Here is a 7,060-nt window from a genome sequence, read left to right on the forward strand (position 1 = left end):
CTCTTGAAATCATTCATGGAAATTTGGAATTATATAACAAACAATTCATTCTGAAATGGGATAGTGGCTGCAAAAAGCAAATTATGAAAAATGTGATAGAATTCTGCATTATTGTGGTCTTGGTCTTGCCGGGGTCATTACTCTAGACTATCGTCATTTTATAAACCATGAATGTCTCTTGAAAATTTCAATCTTTGTAAATGATAGAAGTGAAAATTGCTAAATAATTTACAGTATACAGTTCCACTTTTTAATATCCTATCACTTTATGGATAAGATACTCTTATTAAAAATAAATAAATATAAATATATGTATGTGTGTGTGTGTGTGTGTATCTTGATGCCTTAATGTAAAAAACAAATGCCAATTAATGTTCTCTTTGATTCGTTGTCAAAATGTTAATTTGATGGTTAAAAAAATTTCAAGCAAAAAAAAAAAAAAAACACTTGTCTATCAATTTCCAAGTAAATTGCAAAATCCTGATGGATAGGACCTTAGCCTTGCAATCACTGTACTTGAGTTTGGAATTCCTCCCTCTCCTTATTACTGCGTAGCAATATCTTGTCTTAAAAAGAAGTAATGTAGTATATTTAAAAGGTATAGCTACTACAAAAGTACCTAGCAGTGGCATTTTAAAAAGCGACAAGAAAAACCTATTAATGTTGGATATTAAAGAAAAATCCGAAAGAAACTCATGTAATGACGGATAAAAGAACCGACAGCATTGCTAGCGTCATGAAAAGGCTTTTGCTGTCGGTTAGTTCCCTTAATTTGTCAAGAAAAAGGAAAGTGTTTAAAAAAAAAAAGAAGACATTAGTGTCGGATAAAAGTGACATTGAAACTCCAGTCGGATAATAAAAAAAGCAGATTTTTCTCGCTCATAACCGACGCCACTAACCATTAATAATAAAAATATATATATAAAAAGCCTATTCCAGTTTTTTATTAAATAAAATAAATAATTAACAAAGTTCAAATTTTCAGTAAATCATAGAATATAAATTGAAAACCAACTAAGAAAATTAAAGACCAATTAAGCAAATTTGCAGAAAACTATGGATTTTCAAATAATTTTTTTTTCACTTTTGCAATAATTTTCAAATCAAAACAAAACACAATAGAAAAAAAAAATCACTCATGCATTGACTCTAAATCAAAATCTAATCTAAAAGAAAAAAACTCAACTCAACTCTCAAATTTACCTGATAGAGGCAAAAAAGGCAGAGATTGGCATTAAACCCAAGTTTCGATTTGTGAAGAAACCTAAAACAACCAAATTACCAGTCATTCAATCAAAATTAATCAAACCCAAGTATCGATTTCCATCAATAAAGAGAGAGATACATACTTGCTCGTTGACGTAATTTTCGAGATCGGAAAAGATGTCAGAGTTGTAAGGATTCTTGTCGAGCAGCTGCTCCACTACAACACCACATGTTGCTGCTGTATAACCAATCTCCACCTCCTTTGAAAGACAAAACCTTTTTAAATTCGCGACTTGAGGACCAAACCCAAAAAGAAAATTTTAGGGATGAGCAAGAATTCCAGAGAAAATTTAAACATTTTCTGCAAAGATGGTTTTTTTTTTTTTTTTTTTTTTTGGAAAATAAATAGAGAAAAAATAGATTGAAAGTTTTGAGGAGTAGTGGAAAAAGAACCACGGGGATGCTTCGAAGGTAGGGTGAAGGGAGAATAGTGTTGTTTCGAAGGTAGGTGATGGAGAAAGAAACAAGGAGAGAGAAGCGGCGCATGAAGGAAATAGGGGAAGAGAAGGCTTTTATTTAGGGTAGAAAACTAGAGTTGGACAAAACCGACATCATATATTAATTCTGTCGGTTAAAACCGACACCACCTTGGGCCCATTGACATCACTCTGCCCAATTCCGCGTGCAAAACTAGCGGGAAAATTCATGCCCAAATATTTCACGCCAATTTCGTCAGATAAAACCGACATTACGCTATCCGACACAAGTTTGAAATATTAAAAAAAAACAAAAAACAAGTCCTGTCGGTTATAAGCGACAGTACTGCCAATTTTGAAAATATTGAAAAACAAAAAACAAGTCATGTCGGTTATAAGCGACAGTAATGCCGACATTAAGCTATCCGAAGCAAGTTTGAAAATATTTAAAAAACAAAAAGCAAGTCTTGTCGGTTATAAGCAACAATACTGCTTTGTTATCCGACATTTAAACAGGCTGTCGAAAATGTCTTATCTGACAGTACATTGTATAAAACCGCCACTAGTCTCCAACACAATAAGCCACTTTTGTAGTAGTACGGTCTAGTGGTATTCATCTTCATTTGTAAGTGAAAGGTCTTAAGTTCGATTTTCGCCAAAGATGAATTTGAACACATTATTGCTAGCCAATTGTGAGGCTTAGCCCACTCCCCTCCCCTTAGTGTAAATAATATCGTTTGTTAAAAAAAAAAAAACATAGGTATAAGCAAAAGTTAAGGTATTCAAATAAAAATGAAGAAGGAAGAAACAAGTCTAAGAACATGTGGGAATAGAAGTGGGTTCGGTACAATTACCGTACCAATTACCATACGAAACTTTTGGTTTGACAAAATTTATTACCATTACCATACCAAACTTTTGGTATACCAAAGTTCGGTATTACCAAATAGTTCGGTTGACATGGTAAGTCAATGGTAATTGCCACTTTTTTGACAAAATCTGCTTTTATTTTTTAGCCTAATTCAAGGGCAAAACTTTTTTTTTGTACCTTCTTTTTTTTTTCTTTTGGTGAACTGGAAACATATATTGCCAGGGCGAAAGCCAAACGTACATGGAAAGCCAACCATAGGGGCAAACAAAGCAACATAAACCAGAAAGGGCGGTGTAAGGGGAATAAGCAATAAGACGTTGCCACAGAAGCAAGGCGTCACCCCAAAACACCCCCACAACAAAAAACTATTAAGGAGGGCACGAAAGTCCATCCTTGTTGAGAATGTGTATCAATGAAGATGGGGGTCGTCTAACCCAAGTTTTGCTGCACATCTTCATGTTCTTCCTCGACGCCAAAAGGTCTACCGTCTGGTTGGCCGATCTTGGAATCCAAGACCAGCAACAGCCCTAGAAAGAAGTTCCCATACTTGAAATTCTTTCCAAGATTAAACTTCCCAGCTGCCATTAGAAATATCCCCAAGCAGTGAAGAGATTACCTCAGAGGAATCCGATTCCACCATGACCCAACGAAAGCCCAATTCAGCTGCCAACTCACAACCCCGAAGCACCGTCATCGCCTCTGCAACCACCACATTCAGATCCACAATAGAGAGCTTGCGGGCAACCACAAATTATCCCCTGTGGTCTCTCAACACCACAGCTAAACAAGCTCGACCGTCCGCTCGGTTCCAGCTCGCATCAACGTTCAACTTGATATATGGGTCATTTGGGGGGCACCATTGTGTAGGAGGCCTGGATGAGTCAGGGAAAGGCCAAGGAATAGAAGGGCTTGGAAGAGTAGCCTCCCAGAAGGTAGCTGAAGTGAAAGAAATAACATGCACCACCTGAGAAGGAACAATGACTTTAGCATTGAAAACATACATACATCGAGTCTTCCAAATATGCCAGCAAGAAAAAGCAATAACAGAAAGGAATCTCGATCTATCTGACAGGCGATAAGCCACATCAATCATACCTCGGAGCCAGATTCCAAAGGAAGAAATACCCCGACCATTAACCCGAAAGCCAAGTGGACCACCAAACCAAACGGGCTTAACACAGGACAAAGAAATAACAAATGCATCACCGATTCCTCCTAGTTGTTACAAATTGGACACACAGGTAAGGGAGACGACCGATGAGAGAATAATCTTGCCATGGTGGCCACCGCCTCCCGCACAACTCTCCACAAGAAATTCTAAATTTTTGGTAGGGCATTCATCTTCCATACATTGTAGCCTTGCACCTTTATCTCATATATTGTAGCATTGCACCTTTATCTCATACATTGTAGCCTTGCACCTTTATCTCATACATTGTAGCCTAAATTTATCTATAATTCATCATTCACACACCCAATAATTCAAATGATGCAGCAAGATTCATGATGAAGATTAAGTTTACAATCCAAATATAAGTTACGAACCAAAACAAATAGAAGTTAACAATCCAAATAGAAGTTAAAAGTCTCAAACCAAATGAAAATTGGAACTAAACTTCAAAAAGTAAAATTCATTGATCAATTCTTCAAACTTGAGATGTCGAAGCTTTTGGATGAGGTATTGAACTTGTAGAAGTTTGAGCTTGTGCCAAGCCTACATTACAAACAAAGAAAACATATTAGTAGCAGGAATAATTAAAGTTAAAAACCATTTAATAACAAATTTACTAAAAGAATTAAAGCATATCTTACTTGTTTCCACTTTTTCTATTTCCTTGTAAAATCGAATCATATATTCCGTTGGTTCTTTATAGAAGTTTACTTTATCTGCCCTAAGCCAATTACTAGTACACACTAGTGCCTCTATCATTTTAGGAGTTAAATATGCTCTAAAAGGGTCCACAACCATCCTTACTAGGCTAAATGCATTTTCACTATAACATTGGTAGAAGTGAGGATTGCAAATATATCCTTGGCTATTTGTGAAAGAATTGAGAACTCTTTTGTGTTTGATTTCCACCAATTCAAGAGATCAAAGTCACCAACAACAATGCTAATATAAGTAGAGTTTTATTTTCAAATTATTTGAATATTATAAATATGTGTTATATATTTATATATTATATAATTTATAAATTATATATTATATATTATATAATTATATTTTTGGTACTGTACGGTAATACCGTGGCAATGATATCTATTACCAATACTGTATCATGAAATTTTGATACGGTACAATACCGTACCATTACCGATTGGTACAAAATCGGTATGGCACGGTTGACAATTCGGTTGGCATGGGAATTTGGCAAAAAAATCCACCCGTACGTGAGAATGAAGTGAATAATTTTCCGAAAGTAGTTATGTAGATATGACTAGGCCAAGCATTCAGAAATATAGTAAGAAACGATGATTTCATCTAAAATGAGATTCCAGGAGATATATTGTAGGACAAGGCAAAACCTAGTTTCCGAGAAATAGTTGGGTAGGAGGTCAAGGCTGCCAATGACATCAATTCATAACTAAATATGTTGAATATTGTTGAAATAGTGATGTGCTCAACATGTATTTGATATATAGATCAACTTGATGCGTCGCTGGTAAATCGCTAAGGTGTTATTACGTACGAATCATCCAATTCTATACCTGAAGGCTCTTCCTCCTTTTTGGAGCTACACAATTAGCTTTGATTCATAAAGTTCACGTCTAAGATATTTGCGGACTCACCCCTAATGCCTGGTGGTGGATGGTGGCGGCGGTTCTTATGATGGGGCTAGGATTTTTATTTTTTCATAAACATGGAGTTGACATGATTATGCAAGAGAGAAAGAAATATAAAAGGTAAGACGTTCTATCCGTTATTAAAAACTTGGGTTAAAAACCTATTTGATGCCAATATGCCAATAAGCATGATGTCTTATTTTCTTTTTCAAGCGATATTTCTACTCTAAATTACTCAAAGTGACTCGGAACGCAACGAGTTGAAGAGGAAGACCCTAAACACCAGGGCAATCCACCACTTGCATATCTATGTTTTTCTTGGAACATAAATTTGTACACCTGATACACCTTGCATAGAAATTTTGACCGATGAGCTCATCAACTTTAAACGATTAGCGATCCCATACGTAGTGATCCAAACATAGCCTTGGAGCACATCATAATTTAAATTTGATTAGATCAACTTGACAAACAACAACAACAACAAAGCCTTTTCCCACTAAGTGGGGTCGGCTATATGAATCCTAGAACGCCATTGCGCTCGGTTTTGCACATGTCCAAACCCACTTTGTGTACGTGTTGATGCTTCACCGCCCAACATTCTGTGCCATACATCATCGTCGACCTTATTGCCGTCCTATAAAATTTTCCCTTGAACTTCAGTGGCCTACGACGGTCACACAACACGCCGGATGCACTCTTCCACTTCATCCATCCAGCTTGTATTCTATGGTTGAGGTCTCCATCTAATTCTCCGTTCTTTTGCAAGATAGATCCTAGGTAGCGAAAATGGTCGCTCTTTGGTATTACCTGATCTCCGATCCTCGCCCCTAACTCATTTTGGCCTCCATTTGCACTGAGCTTGCACTCCATATATTATGTCTTTGATCGGCTTAGGCGAAGACCTTTAGATTCCAACACTTCTCCAAAGGTTAAGCTTCGCATTTACCCCTCTTGAGTTTCATCTATCAACACTATATCATTTGCGAGAAGCATACACCAAGGAATATCATCTTGAATATGTCCTGTTAACTCATCCATTACCAACGCAAAAGGGTAAAGACTTAAGGATTGTTGATGCACAAAATCAGTGAGGACTTTGGTACAACAGAAAGTATTAAGTTATTGCTCTGGTCATTAGACCATCTCCAACCCTTGGGCTAAAAGCCAAATTTTTTAGCCTGGAAAATTTAGCTTTTAGCCCAGAAACATCTTTTCTGCTCCAACCCTTCTACCCTAAAATTTTAGCCCGGAATTATTAAAGAATGAAATTAGCCTAAATTTTTTTCTTAAATCAATTTAAAAAAAAAAAATTATGTAGATTATTGTAAATTAATTTTATGAACATTTTAATCTAAAAAAATTTAAATTCCGATAAACATTTCGCATTTAGCCCGGGGGGAAAGCTGGGGGGTATTTGGCCCAGAAATAGCATTTGGCATTTAGCCTAAAATTTTAGCATGGATTGGAGAGTGTTTGGGGGGTAATTTGGGGGGGTAATTTGGCTTTTAGCCCAGGGTTGGAGATGGTCTTAGTGTGGATAAGTATGTAAAAGGATAGAGACAGGAAAGCAAACATAAGATGTACGTGGTTCACCCATATTGGCTACGTCCACGGAGTAGATGAGTTCTCATTAATTGTGAAGGGTTTACACAAGTACATAGGTTCAAACTCTCCTTTAGTGAGTACAAATGAATGATTTAGTACAAATGACATTAGGAAA

This window comes from Malus domestica, chromosome 08 (assembly GCF_042453785.1).
Source record: "Malus domestica chromosome 08, GDT2T_hap1".
NCBI classification, from domain to species: domain Eukaryota; kingdom Viridiplantae; phylum Streptophyta; class Magnoliopsida; order Rosales; family Rosaceae; genus Malus; species Malus domestica.